The 23314-nt window shown below is 45.4% G+C and overlaps 1 protein-coding gene and 1 long non-coding RNA gene across 10 annotated transcripts in view; one reads left to right on the top strand and one right to left on the bottom strand.

The window, feature by feature from the left end:
• LOC143822100 (uncharacterized) overlaps window positions 1-23314 on the bottom strand; it is a 210277-nt gene that overhangs the window by 33007 nt on the left and 153956 nt on the right. For all 8 annotated transcript variants that reach the window (XR_013226041.1, XR_013226038.1, XR_013226046.1 and 5 more), the window contains 2 exons: window positions 2548-2665; window positions 1886-1999 (listed from right to left, as the gene is read on the bottom strand). This is a non-coding gene — a long non-coding RNA (uncharacterized LOC143822100). The remainder of the gene's footprint in view (window positions 1-1885; window positions 2000-2547; window positions 2666-23314) is intronic.
• Window positions 1-23314, top strand: part of KCNQ5 (potassium voltage-gated channel subfamily Q member 5) — a 380258-nt gene that overhangs the window by 205935 nt on the left and 151009 nt on the right. The window lies entirely within an intron of this gene.

Below are 23314 nucleotides of genomic sequence, written 5' to 3'. Positions count from 1 at the left end.
GTGTGTGCAGGGGCCCTGTTGCCCACTCCCTCCGCCCAGAGACCCTTGATCCCACCAAGATCCCCATACTGCCCCGGGGGGGGTGCTCACCTTTTTGGAGCATGGCTCTCCATTCCCGCCCGCATGGAAGGCCATGAGGCTCCACCACGATGAGCTCTCCAGAGGCCTTGGGAAGGGGTGGCTGCAAGCGGAGCCCCTACAGCGGTGGGCCCCAGCATCCCATTGCAGAGACAACAACGCTGCCACTGCCACACACCAGGTCTGTGGCATCATCTGCGTGAGGAGCCGCCACCGCCGCCACCGCCGCCACAGTGGGAGGACACAAAGTGCTGCCCGACCATCAGCGCTGCCCTCCAGGGCCCCGTGGCCACCGCAATCGCAGCAACCATGAGGAACTGCCGCGGGAGACCATGAGGCGCCACCAATCTCGCTGGCTGGTGATGGCGGCAGCCGCGGGGCCCTGGAGGGCAGCGGCAGCGCAAGGCCTCCCACAGCGGTAGCAGTGAAGCTTCCGCAACAAGGCGGGCTGAGCTCAGGAGGCCCCTTCAGGCGTGGCAAAAAAATATATTTTTTAAAAAAATAATTAAAAAAATTTTTTTTAATGTAGAACTCCTCGGGACATCTAGAAAACGCCGTGGGACGTCGGGAAAATGCCCCCAAAGGCTGTTTAGATACAAGTTTAGATATATGCATACAAAAGGCTACAAAACTTAAACTTGCTAATTTTATCACATAGAATTCATAGGTACAAAGCAAAATCTTCTCTGAGATATAATTTGTCCTCCATTACTGATCTTCCTCTGCAATATGTGGGCACAGAAGAGCTGGGTGTGGTCTACATCACTTTTCTGATATGGGTGGATCAGTATAGGGCTTCAGCAAACAGCCTGCTTGAACAAAGTATGCATATGAATACATGACACCATCTTCTATTGAATCAGACATTCATCTGGAAGTTGGAATCTGTAAGCTGCATTTCATAAAATGCCTCACGTAAGTTGGAATATTCATATTAAAGTGAGTTTACACTTTGTCACTACAGTAGTTTCAGAGGATAGGTATGTTGTCTGTAGTAGAAGAGTAAGATTTGTGTCTAGTAGCACCAGCAATGTTTTCAGAGTATAAGTTTTCATGAGTCAGAGCTCTCTTATTCATTGGACAAAGAGAGATGGATACTTACCAATCTCCAGGTGCGATGTTCCAGAATTATAACTAAACTATAGAAGTCATTAACACTGGAGAAAATGGCAGCTTTGAAAGGTGGACCCCATTGCATTATTCACATTTAGAAAGCAGAATGAGATTTGTAGATGTATTGTGAAAGTGTTGTTATTAATCTAATGACATTCTATTGCTATTTTAATGGCAATACTGAGAAACCAGTCATCTGAGATGTTTTGGGACTGAACTAAACCAAGTGGGGTTATTGGCCTATTACATAGTGGATAGAACTATGTTGAAATTAGTGGCAAAGCTTCCATTCATGTTAATGCATCTTCGTATCAAATAAACAATTAGTTCTTTCAGTATGAATAGTTCTGCTTTATTGTTTATCCTTATCCATGGTTTCTCTGTATACTTGTGAAACAGCCTGGGGGGTGGAATGTGTCCGGCTGTCCAAGTTGGAATAGGGCTAATCAGGGTGCTGTCAGCAATGATGGCTGCACCCTGATTGGCCTTGCCCCTACAGCTCCTGCCCTCCATCCCTGGACACTAGCTACGTTCCTCTCAGTTGCACCAGAGACAGAGAGACACACAGAGCCCTGCCAGACCAAACACGATCCCTCATTTCCTCCTATTGCTCCTGCTGCGAGGAAGGCAGAGAGAGACACAGAGGGAGCTGTCCCAAGCTGCTGACCAGCCCTGCTTCCCTCCCAAGAATTACCTGCTATGGCTCCTGCTGCCATGGAGAGAGAGACACAGAGAGCTGCCCCTGCTGTGATGGAGGGAGAGACAGACAGAGAGCTGCCCCAAACTGCACACCAGCCCTGCTTCCCTCCTAGAAGAAGAAGAAGAGTTGGTTCTTATATGCTGCTTTTCCCTACCCGAAGGAGGCTCAAAGCGGCTTACAGTCGCCTTCCCATTCCTCTCCCCACAACAGACACCCTGTGGGGTGGGTAAGGCTGAGAGAGTTCTGATATCACTGCTCGGTCAGAACAGTTTTATCAGTACTGTGGCGAACCCAGGGTCACCCAGCTGGTTGCATGTGGGGGAGCGCAGAATCGAACCCAGCATGCCAGATTAGAAGTACGCACTCCTAACCACTACACCAAACTGGCTCTCCTAAGAATGAGCCCTAATTACCTACTATGCCTCCTGCTGCGAGGCACACGGAGAGACATGCCACGCAGTGAGAGGGAGAGAGAGACACACAGAGAGAGATCTGCACCTCCCGATGTCCCCTGGATCCTAGCGCCCATGGCATTCCTGGTTGCAATGGGCTTTCTTGCTACTAAAAGTATATGATCTTTTCTTTTCTGCTTATTCTCACACAATCCTCAACACACTCACTTTCCCCCTTTCAGAGGGATCTATCTAAACACTCACCAACTGGTCTCTTTTGAGGAAGGCAATGATGGAATCACAATTGTAGAGATACCATGATCTGCAAGACAGATATACCGCCAAATGCATCTGAGGATTTCATGGGTAATTCCCAGAGGATCTGTAAGCAGGAATGACAGGAAATGTTTTAGTGAACATCAGATAATGAATGATTTGATTGTGGAATAAAAACATGGTGCATGTGTCAGTGCGATGGCTGTAATTCTGTTTGATTCATGTTAACCCCCCATCATAGTTGTGTGTTTCACCTTACAGCTTCAGTAAACTGTTTGTCTTCAGATGGAACATCAATAGGGCTAACCTGAGAAGAATTTGTTGTTGTTGTTAGTTGTGAAGTTGTGTCCGACCCATTGTGACCCCATGGGCAATGATCCTCCAGGACTTTCTGTCCTCTACTATTCCCCAGAGAAGCACTAATCATGATTAAAAGTCCTTCTGTTACAAAAGACAATAAACAGCACTGTTTTATTGAGAGCTGAAGCAGAAGGCATTTCATGTTCCAATACCCGTGCTAAGTAAATAGTAATTGCCATTTGCAGTAACAATATTAGATGGTACCACCACTGAAACCAAGATTTTAACAGTCTGAGAAAGAATGGGAGTTCATTAAAGCAGGCACAGAACATTTTCTCTTGTTAATTCTTTTTGAAGGATGAATTAATTCTTCGCACCCACAATCATAACTTTGTTTCCAAATGTATGATTTATGCACAATTTGTGCACTTGATTTTAGATCCTGAAAACGCCACTAATTGTGAAACTGCTTTTGCATAGCACTCTATTTGTGAGAAACCTATCAATTTTTACCTATTCTTATACAAATTATTTTTAGTATTGCTTTATAATTTTGTATAACTATCTCTCGCAAACATTTTCTGATTATGTAGGAGCATGACCAGGAGATGTAAGGCTTTTATGTATTTAATTGTAATGTAATGCATTTACTTATATACCATCACAAAATTAGTATGCATCCAGTATGAATTCATTATAGGCTGGAGGCAGGTTTTCAACATTTTGCCAAGAGGTTTTCAAGCCCTTTCTCTTAATAAATCTCATGCTTTTATGGTTAGTTAATTATAAACATAAATGACTCAGTCAAATTTATGACATCCCGTTCTCTGTTTTAGTTCAAAGAGTTCAATAATCTAGGAGATGAAGTCTATGGATTCTGTAGGGATTCACTCTGCTCAATAAAATTTTGCAAAGATTAATAAATGTGTGAATCATGTCACATGGCTCGTACCATTAAACACCATGTACCCATATTAACATACAAAGTTTATGTGAACTGAATTCATTGGTCCACCTAGCTCAGTATTATATGTCTCTTTAACCAATTATGCACAGTGGTGGTGGCAGCAGCGGGACACCACCAGTTCCTAGGAGCAGGGCAGCATGTTCCACTGCTTCCAGAGTACTCACGAGGGATGAAATCTTCCAGCGCACATCGATTGCCCTGAAGTTGTTCATACACATGCACAAGTCTGGGGCGGGAAAGGTCCATTGTGACTCACGGCAGTGTTGGGGAGGCAGGGGGCACAGGGATCCTACTGCAGGATGGTAGAATCATAGAATCATAGAATCATAGAGTTGGAAGGGGCCATACAGGCCATCTAGTCCAACCCCCTGCTCAACGCAGGATTAGCCCTAAGCATCCTAAAGGATCCAAGAAAAGTGTGTATCCAACCTTTGCTTGAAGACTTCCAGTGAGGGGGAGCTCACCACCTCCTTAGGCAGCCTATTCCACTGCTGAACTACTCTGACTGTGAAAAACTTTTTCCTGATATCTAGCCTATATCGTTGTACTTGAAGTTTAAACCCATTACTGCGTGTCCTCTCCTCTGCAGCCAGCAGAAACAGCATCCTGCCCTCCTCCAAGTGACAACCTTTCAAATACTTAAAGAGGGCTATCATGTCCCCTCTCAACCTCCTTTTCTCCAGGCTGAACATTCCCAAGTCCCTCAACCTATCTTCATAGGGCTTGGTCCCTTGGCCCCAGATCATCTTCGTCACCCTCCTCTGTACCCTTTCAATTTTATCTACGTCCTTCTTGAAGTGAGGCCTCCAGAACTGCACACAGTACTCCAGGTGTGGTCTGACCAGTGCCGTATACAATAGGACTATGACATCTTGTGATTTTGATGTGATGCCTCTGTTGATACAGCCCAAAATGGCATTTGCCTTTTTTACCGCTGCATCACACTGCCTGCTCATGTTTAGTTTACAATCCACAAGTACCCCAAGGTCTCGTTCACACACAGTGCTACCTAGAAGCGTATCCCCCATCCAGTAGGCATGCTTTTCATTTTTCTGACCCAGATGCAGAACTTTACAATTATCTTTATTAAATTGCATCTTGTTCTCATTTGCCCATTTTTCCATTGTGTTCAGATCTCGTTGAACTCTGTCTCTATCTTCCGGAGTATTTGCCAGTCCTCCCAATTTGGTGTCATCTGCAAACTTGATGAGTAGTCCCTCCACCCCCTCATCTAGATCATTAATAAATATGTTAAAAAGTACCGGCCCGAGCACCAAGCCCTGAGGTACCCCGCTACTCACCTCTCTCCAGTCTGATGAAACACCATTGACAACAACTCTTTGAGTGCGGTTCTCTAACCAATTCCCTATCCACCTAACGATCTGAAAATCCAGATTGCAGTCCTTCAACTTATCCATCATAACATCATGGGGAACCTTGTCAAAAGCTTTACTAAAATCCAAGTAAATGACATCAACCAAATTTCCCCGATCCAGCAAACCTGTTACTTGGTCAAAAAAGGAAACTAGGTTGGTCTGGCAGGACCTGTTGGAGACAAATCCATGCTGACTTCCTTGGATCACCAAATTGTCCTCCAGATGTTTGCAGATCGCTCCCTTTAATATCTGCTCCATTATCTTCCCCACAACAGAGGTCAGACTCACTGGTCTGTAGTTTCCCGGGTCCTCCTTCCTCCCTTTTTTGAAGATCGGAATAACGTTTGCTCTTTTCCAGTCCTCCGGGACATCTCCAGTCCTTAAAGAGGTTCCGAATATGATGGACAAGGGCTGTGCAAGTTCTCTGGAAAGTTCTTTGAGTACTCTCGGGTGCATTTCATCTGGACCAGGGGATTTGAACTCATCCAGTGCAGCTAAATGCCTCTCGACAACCTCTCTATCCATGTTAACCTGCCATCCAGACACTATCCTTTGGCTACAGCCATCTCTAGATGTGCCTAAACACTTTGACCTGTGGGAAAAAACAGATGTAAAATAGGCACTAAGCCTTTCTGCTTTCTCTGCATGTTTCGTTAGAGTTTGTCCATCCGCACCCAACAGTGGGCCTATTGCCTCCTTTACTTTACGTTTGCTCCTCACATAACTGAAAAATCTTTTCTTGTTACAATGGGCTTCCCTGGCCAATCTTAGCTCACTCTCAGCTTTGGCCTTTCTGATGATTGATCTACAGTGCCTAGTAACCTGTAGGTACTCTTCTTTAGAGCTCTGTCCTTCCCTCCATTTCCTGAACATTTTCCTTTTCTTTCTTAGTTCCTCTTGAAGTTCTCTGTTCATCCAAATAGGCTTCTTAGAGCTCCTGCAGTGTTTTCGTATTTCTGGAATAGTCATTGATTGAGCATGCAATAGCTCTTGTTTGAGTGGCGCCCACCCTTCACATGCTCCCTTCCCTTCCAGCATTCTCGTCCATGGTATGACACTCATCATATCTCTGAGTTTATTAAAGTTTGCCCTACGAAAATCCAACATCCGCGTCTGGCTACAAGCTTCCTTGGCTCCCCATCTCAAAAGGAATTCTATGAGGACATGGTCACTTCCCCCAGGGTCCCCACCTCCTTCACCTCATCCACCAACTCTTGCCTGTTGGTCAGTATTAAGTCCAGTATGGCTGAACCTCTTGTGGGTTCATCTACCATTTGATAAATGAAATTGTCAGCCAGGCAGGTCAGAAACTTGCATGACTGAGGACGCTTCGCATAGTTTGTTTCCCAGCACACATCTGGTAAATTGAAGTCACCCATGATGACAAGGTCCTGCCGTTTGGATATTTTCTCAAGCTGCTCACAAAGTGCAGCATCCACATCCTCTCGTTGGTCAGGCGGTCGGTAGCAGACACCAACCACCACACTGTTTGTTTTCCCCTCGCTTATTTTCACCCAGATGTTTTCCACTGTAGATATGCTCTCTTCCACTAGAATTTCCTGACAGGTAAGCCCTTTCTTCACATACAGTGCCACTCCTCCACCTCTTCGATCTATGTGCCACTCCTCCACCTCTTCGATCTATGGTGGGATAGTGGCATGCTGCTATCCCACCATCGTGGGGGTGTAGACATGTCCCATTCATCTCCGCACTGTGAAGCCAAACAGGGCATTTTGTGTCCCTGCAGGAACACCATAGGTGTGAGAGTGTAGCTGGGCCTCAGAGGTCCAGCTCTTATGCGGAGGCCTGCCCTGCCTAGGACTCTGCTGGCCACTGCAGTAAGACAGGGAATGCAGAAGAATCCGCGTTCCCTTTCTGTGGGCCGTCTGAGGCCATGATTCGAGCCAGGACCAGGAGGGGGCTGGGATGGTGGTGACATTGTGCATACACAGGGATTAGCCCCACTGTCTTGCTGCCGCCAGCCCGGCCTTTCTGCCTCATGCATAATGGGTCTTTGTGATCTTCCCTGAAGACACCACTGCTAGAGATTGACCCGCATATCTTACACATTCAAGATATGTGGTCTTCCATCACAAGCCTAATTTTGCCACACTCTAATAAAAGACACAGCTATAGAGGAAACCATACATTGACTGAACTGTATAATGGAAACGGGACCCAAGAATATGATTGCCAAATCTAGAAAAGAATTGCACGCTGCACTGATAGAACTGTCCAGATAACAGCATGCCCATGAGACAAATGACTGTTTTGGTAAAACAGCTGAGGAAGTCTTGATGGTACAAGAGCTGGGTTGGAACAAGAGAGTCGACAACTTCAAAGTAGGACAGCAGAATCCACACTGTTCATTGCAGCCTTAGGCTTGGCAGGTGGCTAGCCTCATAATCGGAATGCAATCCTTCCTGGCCCCCACCGTGTTGAATGACTGCTTGTACAGGGATCGGAGAGATACAAGGGCAATAATCAGTAATATTCCTGACTGATAGCAAAGAGCAGGCGACCACCAGAGTTCCATACATGGGGCTATGAAGACTTCTCTACTCCCTATGGAGACTTGGGTTACCCCTTTTCCAGGAACCTTGGAAGTCTTCAGCTCCATCCTCTTAGTCCTGTCTCTTTAGGCATCACAATAAACACAAATCCACCATTAGTTCAATAATGGCCTTCCTTTAATCTTCTTACAGCGGGATCATTCACACTCCTCTCACCTCCTGTATCCAGTCCCCTCCTGTCTCTTCCCTCCTTCCTTTTATGCTACCCCTTGTGACTGGGCCTGCCCCCAGCAGAGGTTTCAACGTTGGGTCCTGATTGCTTCCCAGTTCTTCTCGCCATCTAGCACAGGTTGGAACCTTGCCCTTCCTTCAGCCCAAGGGAGATGGGACACCAAGATCTGGGTCATTGTGGGAACCCCTGGTGGGCTCATCACAGCTTCCCTTGATGACTGCCTGGCAAAGGCCAGGGAAGCTGCCTCCCTCTGGGGACTCTGTAGGCCAGACTCCACAATTCCTCTGTCGGGCATACCTTGGCCTTGGGGAGGCCTGGCAGAATGCTCCTTTTCCTTGGGCCTTCTTTCTCTGAGCTGCACTACAAGGGCCTATTATGTACGGCTGCTGAAATGGTGGCATGGAGAACGAAGAGGAGGAAGAAGTGAAGCAAACCGATTATGCACGGGATAGAACACAATGGTGGCAAACCCCAGAGTATCCGATTATGCACACGGATACTCCGGAGCCGCTTCTGGTTGTGCCCTGGTTCTGGGAAGCTCCACTTTCTTCCGCATCTTGCTAACGTGGCTTTTTCGGTGGCATACGTTGACTCTGCACCCGGTTGCCACCTGCAGCGTGCATAATTGGTGATTTTAGCCACCGCCATTCCACCCTGAATGCAGACTTTCCACTCCGTGCATAATAGGCCAAGGTGATGCTTTCCCTTGTTGCCACTTTTGTTGTGCTCTGGAGCTACCTCTGCTTTGGTGAGTTGGGGCTGGTCCGGGGACAAGCCTGGGATCTTGAAAGACAGGTGGGGAAGTCTGGAGCCCATTTCAGGGGGCCCAGCCAGGTGCTTGGACAGGATACCTTACAGGAGGTCTCCACATGGGGGGGCTGCTGCTTTTGAAGACAGTGACACAACTTGTAACCATCCCTTGTGGGGAGCTGCAGGAAAACTGCATATGTACTGTCTGCTAAGGCAGCTCAATGCAATAGACATCATGAGATTTTGGCCAACAACAAGAAAAGCAATGCTCTAAGAGTACACATCATAGGCAAGAGAAATATAGCTCCATTCCATATGCTCTATCCTTTGAGTCATGGGAATAGCTGGTGCTTGCTGCTTGTGCTTGCTACATGGGGCTGGCTGCTGGGGAGGGCTGTGACTGGCTGTAGATCTAGCATCTGAAACTGCTCAAGTGCTTAGGGAAGGGAGGGAAGTGCATTGGGTGCCCTTTTTCTTTCCTTTGCTTGGACCAATAGAAGCTACAGCGGGGTTTTTGCTGGCATAACATTATATCAGCACGTAGGGATCCAACTAAATCCTGCTCTGCCTATAGTGTTCCCTCAACACTGCCCCATTTTAAGTCAGTGTAATGTTTCTGCCAGCACTGCACAAGCATGACTGGCTGCTGGCACAGCTTTAAGCTTTCAGAGCTATACCAGAGTAACTCCAAGATGTGCCAGTGTGGGGCTTAGTCACTATAGTAAGCCCTTTCAAACTGGAACTTATGATGGGGCTGTAAATAACTCAAAATTTCTGGGTCTGCTGTATAGTTATGTATATCTTATCAAGTGTTGGTGTGGTTTAGTAGGGTAGAATGTTGGACTAGAATCTTTGAGACCTAGATTGAAACCCCTTCTCTGCCAAGGAACCCTGTTTGGTGACCTTGGGCTAGTCTCACACACTCCAGCTGGGAGGATAAAATGGAGGAAAGGAAAATGATATAAGTTGCTTTGGGTCCCCTTGAGTAGAAAGGGATAAAAGAAGTATATAAATATCTGAGGTACTGGAAATCTCTATTTCACTTCACTGTCTATATATTATATCATAAGGATCTCTTATCCATTCACTAAGTCCTTCGTAGCAGTCATTATTCTGATAGTCTTTATAAGCAGAAGAACTGCTTACATCATACTTCTCCAAATTAAGATGTGATTTATTACTGAACACGGCGGTGTGTGCAGTGCCTTTAATAGGCTTAGTAATAGCCTAACTGCTTTTTCTGCTTAATCATATTAGTAGCCATTTTAGTGTGTAATTACATTTCCAATGATCTTAATGGGAGTTGCATTGTTAACACACTGCATTTTAAATGAACCTGAAAAATTCAGGTCATCATCCACTTCATGGCTAGGGCTTCAAAGTGCAGATAGAAGCTATTGGCTTGAACAATTACATCTGTAGCAAATAAAGCTGTTTTCAGTATCACTGAGCACGTGAAGGACTTAATGAGTATAGTGTAATTGTAAAGTATTATGTTTCCTTGTCATTCTAACTCTTAAAGACAGCAATCCTATTATGCCACATTGTATTTCAGTTTGCCTAATAGAGGAAAATTAATGTATATATATGCTAGAAGACTTCCATTCACGTACCATCACTCTTCCATTAGCGCCTCCTTTACACTAACATCCACCAGTTCCCCATAACAACTACTGTGACTAATAGATTATACAAGCAAAGAACTTGTGCAGATTTGCAGGGGTAACTCAGTTTTTCCCTTCCCTACCTTTTCCTCATTCTTTTCCCAGAAAGCTCCATAGCCTTTCCTCCTTCCTTCCTTCCCTTTAACTGACCCCTTGCTTTCCATTTTCCCTCCTTCCCTTCACTTGGCAGCCTCTACCCAGGAACACTATGTCCCACTTCTAAGGTTTCAGCTGGCAGACTGGGCCAAGTTGCACAGTTGGGGATCCACAGACGTTTGTGGCAGGTACCTCACTTTCCTCCTGTATCCTTGCCCCCACACTATTTCCTCTTTTACTTTCTGCATATGCCCTCAGTTTTCACCTTTCCCACTGATCAATCAACCTACCTTTTATCTACCCCCCAAATCTTCACCTTTATATATTAGTGAGTTAATTCTCACTGTTCTCCAAAATGGGGACCCATATCAACTTACATCATTCACTTCTCCTCCATTGTATATTCACAGCAATTAGGTAAGGTATGTTAGGGTGAGTGAAAGTAAGGCCCATTATGCACGGCCGCCGAAACGGCGATTTCACATGGAAAATGTGGAGGGGGAAGACGCGAAGCACACCGGTTGCGATGGCAGAAAAACCCAGAGTAACCGAATATGCACACGGCGATGCCGGCGCCGCTTCTGGTTGCGCCCCGGTCACCCGGAAGCTGCGCTTTCTTCCGCATTTCGCTAATGCGGATTTTTCGGCGGCATGCACCGAATCTGCAGCCGGTTGCAGCCAGCACCGTGCGTTATCGGTGATTTTAGTCACCGCCATTCCACCCCGAATGTGCATTATTCCCCCCGTGCATAATGGGTCTAACTGGTAGAAAATGACTGAGCTTCCATGACAGAGTGGTGATTTGGATCTCTCAGATCCTAGTTTGAAACTGTAAACTCTATACCAGCCCTTCTCAACTTTTTCCCCCTGAGAAACCCTTGAAACATTCTTCAAGAAGTTGGGTGATCATGCAGAATATAATAAGAAAGCCAAGTTGCTTGGAGCTTGTGGGGAAGTTAGCTCAATTATAGCAAGAGGAGGGAAACTAGGGTTCTAGGATCGTTGCCTATGTATACGAGGCTGTCATTCTGAACCTAAGGTAGAGAGCCAGATTTCTAAGATGGAGTCTGAGTTGGCTGAGTAAAACCTGAAATAATGAACTGGGAGGAGTGGGTCCCAGTGAAGAAACAAATATAGAAAATTATAGATGCACTGGGAAACCAATATGGCAATAAAATATCGAAATTGGAATCTCTTGACAGAGTATAAGGTCATGCTAACAACAACTAAACTTAGACGCATCTGAAGCGCCACAAGCTAAGTTTAGCTATTGTTAGCATGACCTTATATTCTGTCAAGAGATTCCTTAATTTGAAGTTGGTCCTTAAATATAAAAATAATTGTCCCTTGAAAATGCTGTAAGGCGGAACACGTCGGGACTTATGTGAAATAATATGAATAAAGAATTACTGAAGAGAGAAGACACTATATAAGTCCAATTTTGATATTTTATTGCCATATTGGTTTCCCAGTGCATCTCTATTAGTCAGACCTGAGCAGTGTCATGGCCTTGGCTTAAGCCTAGACTATTGAGGAGTGGCATTGATTATAGAAGATAGTGTGCCTGTCTGTGGGGCAGGGGGTCCTACCATACTTAACGAAGCATAGCTGTGAAAATGCCCAGGGTCTTCTACTTCCCACTCCCTCCAGGCCCATCATTGGCCATTTTGGAAGGGGGGGGGAATAAATGAGTCAACATGACCATATATGGTCATTGTTGTTGTTGTTATGTGCGAAGTCGTGTCCGACCCATCGCGACCCCATGGACAATGATCCTCCAGGCCTTCCTGTCCTCTACCATTCCCCGGAGTCCATTTAAGTTTGCACCTACTGCTTCAGTGACTCCATCCATCCACCTCATTCTCTGTCGTCCCCTTCTTCTTTTGCCCTCGATCTCTCCCAGCATTAGGCTCTTCTCCAGGGAGTCCTTCCTTCTCATGAGGTGGCCAAAATATTTGAGTTTCATCTTCAGGATCTGGCCTTCTAAAGAGCAGTCAGGGCTGATCTCCTCTAGGACTGACTGGTTTGTTCGCCTTGCAGTCCAAGGGACTCGCAAGAGTCTTCTCCAGCACCAGAGTTCAAAAGCCTCAATTCTTTGACGCTCGGCCTTCCTTCAAGAGGAACTAAGAAAGAAAAGGAAAATGTTCAGGAAATGGAGGGAAGGACAGAGCTCTAAAGAAGAGTACCTACAGGTTACTAGGCACTGTAGATCAATCATCAGAAAGGCCAAAGCTGAGAGTGAGTTAAGATTGGCCAGGGAAGCCCATTGTAACAAGAAAAGATTTTTCAGTTATGTGAGGAGCAAACGTAAAGTCAAGGAGGCAATAGGCCCACTGTTGGGTGCAGATGGACAAACTCTAACGAAAGATGCAGAGAAAGCAGAAAGGCTTAGTGCCTATTTTACATCAGTTTTTTCCCACAGGTCAAAGTGTTTAGGCACATCTAGAGATGGCTGTAGTCAAAGGATAGTGTCTGGGTGGCAGGTTAACATGGATAGAGAGGTTGTCGAGAGGCATTTAGCTGCACTGGATGAGTTCAAATCTCCTGGTCCAGATGAAATGCACCCGAGAGTACTCAAAGAACTTTCCAGAGAACTTGCACAGCCCTTGTCCATCATCTTCGGAACCTCTTTAAGGACTGGAGATGTCCCAGAGGACTGGAAAAGAGCAAACGTTATTCCGATCTTCAAAAAAGGGAGGAAGGATGACCCGGGAAACTACAGACCAGTGAGTCTGACCTCTGTTGTGGGGAAGATAATGGAGCAGATATTAAAAGGAGCGATCTGCAAACATCTGGAGGACAATTTGGTGATCCAAGGAAGTCAGCATGGATTTGTTTCCAACAGGTCCTGCCAGACCAACCTAGTTTCCTTTTTTGACCAAGTAACAGGTTTGCTGGATCGGGGAAATTCGGTTGATGTCATTTACTTGGATTTTAGTAAAGCTTTTGACAAGGTTCCCCATGATGTTCTGATGGATAGGTTGAAGGACTGCAATCTGGATTTTCAGATAGTTAGGTGGATAGGGAATTGGTTAGAGAACCGCACTCAAAGAGTTGTTGTCAATGGTGTTTCATCAGACTGGAGAGAGGTGAGTAGCGGGGTACCTCAGGGTTCGGTGCTCGGCCCGGTACTTTTTAACATATTTATTAATGATCTAGATGAGGGGGTGGAGGGACTACTCATCAAGTTTGCAGATGACACCAAATTGGGAGGACTGGCAAATACTCCGGAAGATAGAGACAGAGTTCAACGAGATCTGAACACAATGGAAAAATGGGCAAATGAGAACAAGATGCAATTTAATAAAGATAAGTGTAAAGTTCTGCATCTGGGTCAGAAAAATGAAAAGCATGCCTACTGGATGGGGGATACGCTTCTAGGTAGCACTGTGTGTGAACGAGACCTTGGGGTACTTGTGGATTGTAAACTAAACATGAGCAAGCAGTGTGATGCAGCGGTAAAAAAGGCAAATGCCATTTTGGGCTGTATCAACAGAGGCATCACATCAAAATCACAAGATGTCATAGTCCCATTGTATACGGCACTGGTCAGACCACACCTGGAGTACTGTGTGCAGTTCTGGAGGCCTCACTTCAAGAAGGACGTAGATAAAATTGAAAGGGTACAGAGGAGAGCAACGAAGATGATCTGGGGCCAAGGGACCAAGCCCTATGAAGATAGGTTGAGGGACTTGGGAATGTTCAGCCTGGAGAAAAGGAGGTTGAGAGGGGACATGATAGCCCTCTTTAAGTATTTGAAAGGTTGTCACTTGGAGGAGGGCAGGATGCTGTTTCTGCTGGCTGCAGAGGAGAGGACACGCAGTAATGGGTTTAAACTTCAAGTACAACGATATAGGCTAGATATCAGGAAAAAGTTTTTCACTGTCAGAGTAGTTCAGCAGTGGAATAGGCTGCCTAAGGAGGTGGTGAGCTCCCCCTCACTGGAAGTCTTCAAGCAAAGGTTGGATACACACTTTTCTTGGATGCTTTAGGATGCTTAGGGCTAATCCTGCGTTGAGCAGGGGGTTGGACTAGATGGCCTGTATGGCCCCTTCCAACTCTATGATTCTATGATTCTATGATTCTATGATTCCTTATGGTCCAACTTTCGCAGCCATACATTGCAACTGGGAAGACCATAGCCTTGACTAAACGCACTTTTGTTGGCAGGGTGATGTCTCTGCTTTTTAGGATGCTGTCTAGATTTGCCATAGCTTTCCTCCCCAGGAGAAAGCGTCTTTTAATTTCTTTGCTGCAGTCCCCATCTGCAGTGATCTTGGAGCCCAGGAAAATAAAATCTGTCACTATCTCCATTTCTTCCCCTTCTATTTGCCAGGAATTGAGAGGGCCGGATGCCATGATCTTTGTTTTCTTGATGTTGAGTTTCAAGCCAACTTTGGCACTCTCCTCCTTCACCCGCATCAACAGGCTCTTTAGTTCCTCTTCACTTTCTGCCATTAGAGTGGTATCATCTGCATATCTGAGGTTGTTGATATTTCTCCCTGCAATCTTGATCCCAATTTGTGACTCCTCTAATCCCGCATTTCTCATGATGTGCTCTGCATACAAGTTAAATAGGCAAGGCGACAGTATACAGCCTTGCCGAACTCCTTTCTCAATTTTGAACCAGTCAGTGATTCCATGTTCAGTTCTCACTGTTGCTTCTTGACCTGCATATAAATTTCTCAAGAGACAAATAAGATGCTCTGGTATTCCCATCCCTTTAAGAACTTGCCACAATTTGTTGTGCTCCACACAATCAAAGGCTTTAGCATAGTCAATGAAGCAGAAGTAGACGTTCTTCTGGTACTCCCTAGCTTTCTCCATGATCCAGCGTATGTTGGCAATTTGATCTCTAGTTCCTCTGCCTCTTCGAAATCCTGCCTGTACTTCTGGAAGTTCTCGGTCCACATATTGCTGGAGCCTAGCTTGTAGGATTTTGAGCATAACTTTGCTAGCATGAGAAATTAGTGCGATGGTGCGGTAGTTTGAACATTCTTTGGCATTGCCCTTCTTTGGGATTGGAATGTAAACTGACCTTTTCCAATCCTGTGGCCATTGTTGAGTTTTCCAAATTTGCTGGCATATTGAGTGTAGCACTTTTACTGCATCGTCCTTTAAGATTTTGAATAGTTCAACTGGAATGCTGTCACTACCACTAGCTTTATTGTTGCTCAGACTTCCTAAGGCCCATTTGACTTCACATTCCAGGATGTCTGGCTCCAGGTCAGTAACTACCCCATTGTGGTCATCAGGGATGTTAAGCTCGCTCTTGTATAGTTCTTCTGTATAATTTTGCCACCTTTGTTTGATCTCTTCTGCTTCTGTGAGGTCCCTACCATTTTGGTCCCTTATCATACCCATCTTTGCATGAAACGTTCTCTTCATATCTCCAATTTTCTTGAAAAGATCTCTGGTCCTCCCCATTCTATTGTTTTCTTCTATTTGTTTGCACTGTTCATTTAAGAAGGCATTCTTATCTCTTCTAGCTTTTCTCTGGAATTCTGCATTCAATTGGGTGTATCTTTCTCTTTCTCCCTTGCCTTTCACTTCCCTTCTCTCCTTAGCTATTTGTAAAGCTTCCTCAGACAGCCATTTTGATTTCTTGCATTTCTTTTTCTTTGGGATGGTTTTAGTTGCTACCTCTTGTACAATGTTGCGAACCTCCGTCCATAGTTCTTCAGGCACTCTGTCTATCAGATCTAATTCCTTAAATCTATTTGTCACCTCCACTGTGTATTCGTCAGGGATATGATTTAGTTCATACCTGAGTGGCCTAGTGCTTTTCCCTACTTTCTTCAATTTAAGCCTAAATTTTGCAACAAGAAGCTCATGATCTGAACCACAATCAGCTCCTGGTCTTGTTTTTATTGACTGGATAGAACTTTTCCATCTTTGGCTGCAGAGCACGTAGTCAATCTGATTTCTGTGTTGACCGTCTGGTGATGTCCATGTGTAGAGTCGTCTCTTGGGTTGCTGGAAAAGAGTGTTTGCTATGACCATTGTATTCTCTTGACAAAATTCTACCAGCCTGTGCCCTGCTTCATTTTATACTCCAAGGCCAAACTTGCCTGTTATCCCGGTTATCTTTTGGCTTCCTACTTTAGCATTCCAATCCCCCATGATGATAAGCACATCATTTTTGGGCGTTGCTTCTAGAAGGTGTTGTAGGGCTTCATAGAACTGATCAACTTCATCCTCTTCAGCAGCAGTGGTTGGGGCGTAGACCTGGATCACTGTGATGTTGAATGGTTTGCCTTGGATTCGAACTGAGATCATTCTGTCATTTTGGGGATTGTATCCCAAGACTGCTTTTCCTACTCTCTTATTGATTATGAATGCTACTCCATTTCTTCTGTGAGATTCTTGTCCACAGTAGTATACCTGATGGTCATCTGAATTAAATTCACCCATTCCTGTCCATTTTAGTTCACTGATTCCTAAAATGTCGATGTTCAGTCTTCTCATTTCTTGTTTAACCACGTCCAGCTTGCCTTGATTCATGGATCTGACGTTCCAGGTTCCTATGGAATAAAAATCTTTACAGCATCGGACTGACTTTTCGCCACCAGTTACTTCCACAACTGAGCGTCCTTTCGGCTTTGGCCCAGCCGCTTCATTCATTCTGGCGCTACTCGTACTAGCCGTCTGCTCATCCCCAGTAGCATATTGGACACCTTCCGACCTGAGGGGCTCATCTTCCAGCGTCATATCGTTATGCCTATTGGAACTGTCCATAGAGTTTTCATGGCAAAGATACTGGAGTGGTTTGCCATTTCCTTCTCCAGTGGATCACCTTTTGTCAGAGCTCTCAGCTATGACCTGTCCGTCTTGGGTGGCCCTGCACGGCATAGCTCATAGATTCACTGAACTACGCAAGCCCCCTTGCCACAACAAGGCAGCGATCCTTGAAGGGGGTATATGGTCATATCACCTGATAAATGTTTAACAAATTTAAAATTATATAAAATTAATTAACTCCCACTCATTTGGGAAACCCTTCTAGGGCCATCAAGAAACCACAGGGTTTCATGAAACTGTGGTTGAGAAACCCTGCTCTCCACATTTTCTTTTGTGGTGGCTGATGCTGAACAGTTGTGAGCAACTGGGTCTGAATAAGTCACGGAAGTTGCATAGTATCAATCTTGGAAGGTGGCTGCTGCCAGTCCTAACTCCAACAAATCCTCATTTGATAGGTCATTTGTTAATTTTTTAACTGTTTGGCCAATTTCAATCCACTTTTTCTGTTCAATGAGGACTCAAAGCAGTTTACCATGTCAAATAACAATAATCATCAACAGAAATAAAATCAACTATAATCTGGGTGACTTAGCAACAAATCTACCTGCTATCAAGAAACTATTTCACAAATTGGAGGGGAGGTGCAGAGCAGGTAGAAATACATCTGCCTTTAATGGCAACCATTTCTCCAAGACATTTCCTTTAAAACACCAAACTAGAAAAAATTCTTGTTCTGGAGCTAAAATTGTCTATTCATTATTTCATCCCAATGAGTTGAAAGAGTATTTTCATCAGTCTCATGAACAATTTTTGTTTTATGTCTACTTATATTATGTTGCTTGCATTGATCTTCTAATATCTTCACTATTTCTTGCTGTCTTCCTACCCTGAGGTTCTTTGCAGGTCTGCCTAATACTCACAATAATGTTGTTAAAAAGAACAAGTTGTAGAGTAGACCTTCAAGTAAAATGATGTTCTGTCATTATACAATGGAGGTGAATTGAGGGCCTTTCTAAGAACTAAAAAAGTGGATTTATTCTTATCCCTGTTCTTGCCCTAGCCTCAAATCAGCACTGGTAGCACATCAATACTCAATTGTCGTGTGTAAGATAATTGGATTTATTGTAGCTTCACTGTGGGGGTGAGGGTCGTATAGCTGTCCTGCCAGTTGCAATGTTTAGCCAAAGGGTTTGATGGCTATTCTAGTAGTCTAATATTCTAGTAGTCTCCATATCCCCAGTCCCTCCCCCAAATGGCTCAAAGACTCTCTGCAACTGTGATCGCTTCCCGTCCCCACTTCTGGACACTGAGCCCTCTCAGACAGGCATACCGATCTCAAGGCATAGCTCCATGGTGAGACTCCTTCCTCGCTCCCCACTCAGGACTTCCTCCAGTGACCTCCCATTTGCCCAAGCCTCCAGCTGGCAAGCTGGCCTCTCCTTTGCTGACAGCTTTGTCATCCCCATTGTCTCCACCCAATCAGACTTGTTCGATTCTTGCAGCTGTTCCTCAAGCATTAGTTGAGTGCGGACGTCCACCTCTCCCAGGCTAGAGGGGTGCTATCTGGTGCCTGACAAATGGTTAGACTAGGATCTGGTATTATGAACAGGTTAAATGATTGGAAACAAAGATACAAATCAATGGACAGTTCTCACAATGGAGGGAATTAAGGAGTGCAATCCCACAAGGATCAGTATTGAGGCTGGTACTTTTTAATTTATTCGTTAGTGAGCTGGAACTAGAAGAAGAAGAGTTGGTTCTTATATACCGCTTTTCCCTACCCAAAGGAGGCTCAAAATGGCTTACAGTCACCTTCCCTTTCCTCTCCCCACAACAAACATCCTGTGGGGTGGGTGAGGCTGAAAGAGCCCTGATATCACTGCTTGGTCAGAACTGCTTGGTCAGAACAGTTTTATCAGTGCCGTGGCAAGCCCAAGGCCACCCAGGTGGTTGCATGTGGGGGAGCGCAGAATCGAACCTGGCATGCCAGATTAGAAGTCTGCACTCCTAACCACTGCACCAAACTGGCTCTCAGGGGTGGGTAGTGTAGAATCATAGAATCATAGAGTTGGAAGGGGGCATACAGGCCATCTAGTCCAACCCCCTGCTCAACTCAGGATCAGCCCTAAGCATCCTAAAGCATCCAAGAAAAGTGTGTATCCAACCTTTGCTTGAAGACTGCCAGTGATAGTATCTATGTTTGCAGAAGACACAAAATGATTTAGGATGGTGAAAACCAAGGCTGATTGTAATGAGCTCCAAGAAGACTGCACAAACTGGGAGAGAGGACAACAATGTGGCAAATGAAGTTCAGTGTTGGTAAGGTGATGCACGTTGGGACAAAAGAACCCAGCTTCAAGTACAGGCTAATGGGGTGTGCACTTGCTGAGGCTGAGAAAGAAAAAGATCTTGGGGTCATAGAGGGTAGCTCAATGAAAGTATCAATCCAGTGTGCTGCAGCAATTAAAAAGGGCAAACTCTGTTAGGGTTTATTAGCAAAGGAACTAAGAGTAAAACAGCCAATATTTTAATGTCCTTGAATAGATCTGTGTTGTGGCCTCATTTGGAATACTATATGCAGTTCTGGTTACCATATCTCTAAAAGGACATTGCAGAGCTGGGGAAAGTACAGAGGAGGGCAATCAAGATGACTAGGGGTTCAAAGCACCTTCCCTATGAGGAGAGGCTGGAGAGTCTGGGACTTCAGTTTAGAAAAGAGACAATTAAGGGGTGGCATGATACGTGTTTATTTAATTATGCATGAGGTGGAGAGAATTTACAAAGACATTTCCCCCTCTTCCAAAAGACTAGAACTCAGGGTGATCCAATGAAACTGATGGGCAGTAGGTTACGGATGGACAAAAGGAAATGCTACTTTATGCAGAGTGATTAAAATGTGGAATTTGCTGCCAGAAGATGTAACGTTCGCCACAGAAATAAACCGCTTTAAAGGGGGACTAGATATATTAGTGGAGGATAATTCTATCAATGGCTATTAGACATGTTGATTGAGGGTGAGTTCCACGTTCAGAGGCACTAAACCTTTGAATTCCAGTTCCAGAAGGCAACGGCAAGGAAGCAGGGAACTCGCTGGGGGGCAGGGCAGGGCAGGGCAGGGTGGGTGGGGGAGGCTTCGGCACGGCCCTTGGCCTGCACCGAGGACTTCGCTGAAGCCGGTAGGTTTTTTGGGGGCGGGGCGGGCAGGGGAGGCTTGGGCATGGCCCTCAGCCTGCTCTGAGGGCCCCACCGAGGCCGGGAAGTTGCCAGGGGTGGGGCGAGTGGGGGAGGCTTTGCCGTAGCCCTCGGCCTGCTGGGAAGTCGCCGGGGGCTGCGGCGGGTGGGGGAGGCCCAGGCCCCTTCCAAGCCACCCTCCTTCCCCCCCACCCCATGCCCTTTCATTGCAGCTTCCTTCCTTCCTTCCTTCCATCCTCTCTCTCCTTTCTGTCACTCTCTCTGCCGCCACCGCTGCTTCCCCTCACCCATCCACCTCCACGCCGAACTCTTCCCCCGCCACCCCCTCATGAGTCACCCCCCATCACCCAGCCTGGGGACCCCCCTCCTGTTTCCCCGCCAGCTCCGTCCCCTTTCATTGCAGCTTCCTTCCTTCCTTCCTTCCTTCCTTCCTTCCTTCCTTCCTTCCTTCCTTCCATCCTCTCTCTCCTTTCTGTCACTCTCTCTGCCGCCACCGCTGCTTCCCCTCACCCATCCACCTCCACGCCGAACTCTTCCCCCGCCACCCCCTCATGAGTCACCCCCCCATCACCCAGCCTGGGGACCCCCCTCCTCCTTCCCCCCTGCCCCATCCCCTTTCATTGCAGCTTCCTTCCTTCCTTCCTTCCTTCCTTCCTTCCTTCCTTCCTTCCTTCCTTCCTTCCTTTCTCCCTCTCCTTTCTTTATCTCTCTCTCTGCCTCTTTCTATTCTTCTCGCTTGCTCTCTCGCTTCCTTCCTTCCTTCCATCCATCCATCCATCCATCCATCCATCCATCCATCCATCCATCCATCCATCCATCCATCCCTTTATCTCCTTTCTCTCTTCCATCCATCCCTTTCTGCATCTTTCTCCTCCCTCCGTCCTTTCAAACCCAAGACTTCAACGCATTACACTCCACTATCACACCATGCTAGAGCCCGTTGTATTTCCTGCTGAAGGTGAAGGTATCCCCTGTGCAAGCACCGGGTCATGTCTGACCCTTGGGGTGACGCCCTCTAGCGTTTCCATGGCAGACTTTATACGGGGTGGTTTGCCAGTGCCTTCCCCAGTCATTACCGTTTACTCCCCAGCAAGCTGGGTACTCATTTTACTGACCTCGGAAGGATGGAAGGCTGAGTCAACCTTGAGCCGGCTGCTGGGATCGCACTCCCAGCCTCATGGGCAAAGCTCCAGACTGCATGTCTGCTGCGCTACAAGAGGCTCTTGTATTTCCTGCTATAACGGGTTAAGCTACTAGTCTCAACTTATAAAACACCTTTGGTACCTTTGAAAAGAAAAGTAGGGTATAAATAAATAACCACTTAGTGACCAGTGAGCTCCTGGATATTGCATTAGTGATGGGGATGGGGATGGGGATGGGGAAAGACTTTTTCTTGTTTATTTAGAGTGCTGAGAAATTGAAATATCCAACAAGAACACAGACTTAAAGAAAAGCTGATAATAGCAAGAGTAGCAAGCATGCATTCATCCTAAATGCTCTATAAAAAAAATACAGTGCTACATGTGTATCTCCTCTGCATGTGTATCTCCTCTCTGAATATATTTGCCCCTATTCAGTGTTGTGCTTTTAAGCCACAGCAAACAGGAGTAAATGCTCTCCATGTGTATTGAACATGTTCCAACCTTGTTCTCAATGTAGGTAATGATGCTAATATTAGTCCTATTTGAGAGATTTATAATAGCAGAAAGGAGATAGAACTGAATTTTAAAATGTTAATTCTTAACGATTGTTTTAATAAATTGTACATGTTAATTATAATATTGTACACCTCCCTGAACCGGCTCGCTGGGAGGGCTGTATACAAATCAAATCAATAAACAGAAGAATAAGAATAGGGAAAAGGAAACTGTGGACTCCACAGATTTTGCCCGAAGGTCAGAATATTCTTGGAGTGCAGAGCTCTTCCAGTTACTGTGGCCTGAGAAACTAATGAAATTGCCTGCTGGTTTGTTTGACTACATCTTTGGTCTGTCTTGGCTTATTATAGCATCCCGGAGGAGAGAGACATTGTCCAGAAGGCAGTTCTGAGGATATTGGAGGCAGTTATAAGGCACTTTCCAAAAAAGTCTTCCTTAGCCCTAATCCTTGATTTCCCCAAATGTACTTGTCTTTCCTTGCCCTCCAGTTGACACATTGCTAAAAACTTATCTTAGATTTATCTTCCCGGACTTTGCCCGCCCCCCCACATTTTGTAAGGAGAACAGTAAGATTAGACTACTGTGGAGAAAGTTTGTCCCTCCTATATAAGGGTCTCCATGAGTCCTACTACACTATTATTTTTGGCTACATATCCTTAATAGCTTTCATGGTGATCTATTTAAAGCAGCACATCATGACAGTTCTTGGCCTCAAGAGTTTCATTTTTATAGCATTTCTGAAGCCACTGGAATGCTAGCACTGACTCAGCTCTTTCAGCCCGTGTCTGCACTCACAGCATTGCTTTATGATTTTTAGACTGTCATCATTTCGACAGCGATTTGAGCATTTTCGTCTATTACAATATAAAGTTAGCCAGTCAGAAATGCAGTGCCGCTTTCTTTTCCAAACCATTATAATTCCTGACTCTCCACAAAGCCAATAGAATTATACTGTTACTAAAAGTAAAATAAGAGGGTTGCCTCAATGGTATTCAGAATCAAAATTTCACTGTTCATAATCTCTAATCAGTTCCAATATATTCAGCAACTAGCTTAACTATTTACTTATAATATCTATAGAGTGTGATCCATGGATTTGCTGATGTGCAAGTTATCATTAAACAATAATGACTTTTAAAATTGTAGGGACCAGTCTGTCAATTAAAAGTATATGTGAATAAAAATAAATTCACAGAAGAATAGTCCAGAGTAGTTGGCAAGTGCGAAGAGGATGTTTTTCTCTATACTAAAACGCAAACTGACATG

This window comes from Paroedura picta, chromosome 1 (genome assembly GCF_049243985.1).
Source record: "Paroedura picta isolate Pp20150507F chromosome 1, Ppicta_v3.0, whole genome shotgun sequence".
NCBI classification, from domain to species: domain Eukaryota; kingdom Metazoa; phylum Chordata; class Lepidosauria; order Squamata; family Gekkonidae; genus Paroedura; species Paroedura picta.
Note: the sequence above shows the minus strand (reverse complement) of the source record. Positions and strands in the feature narration are given on the sequence as shown.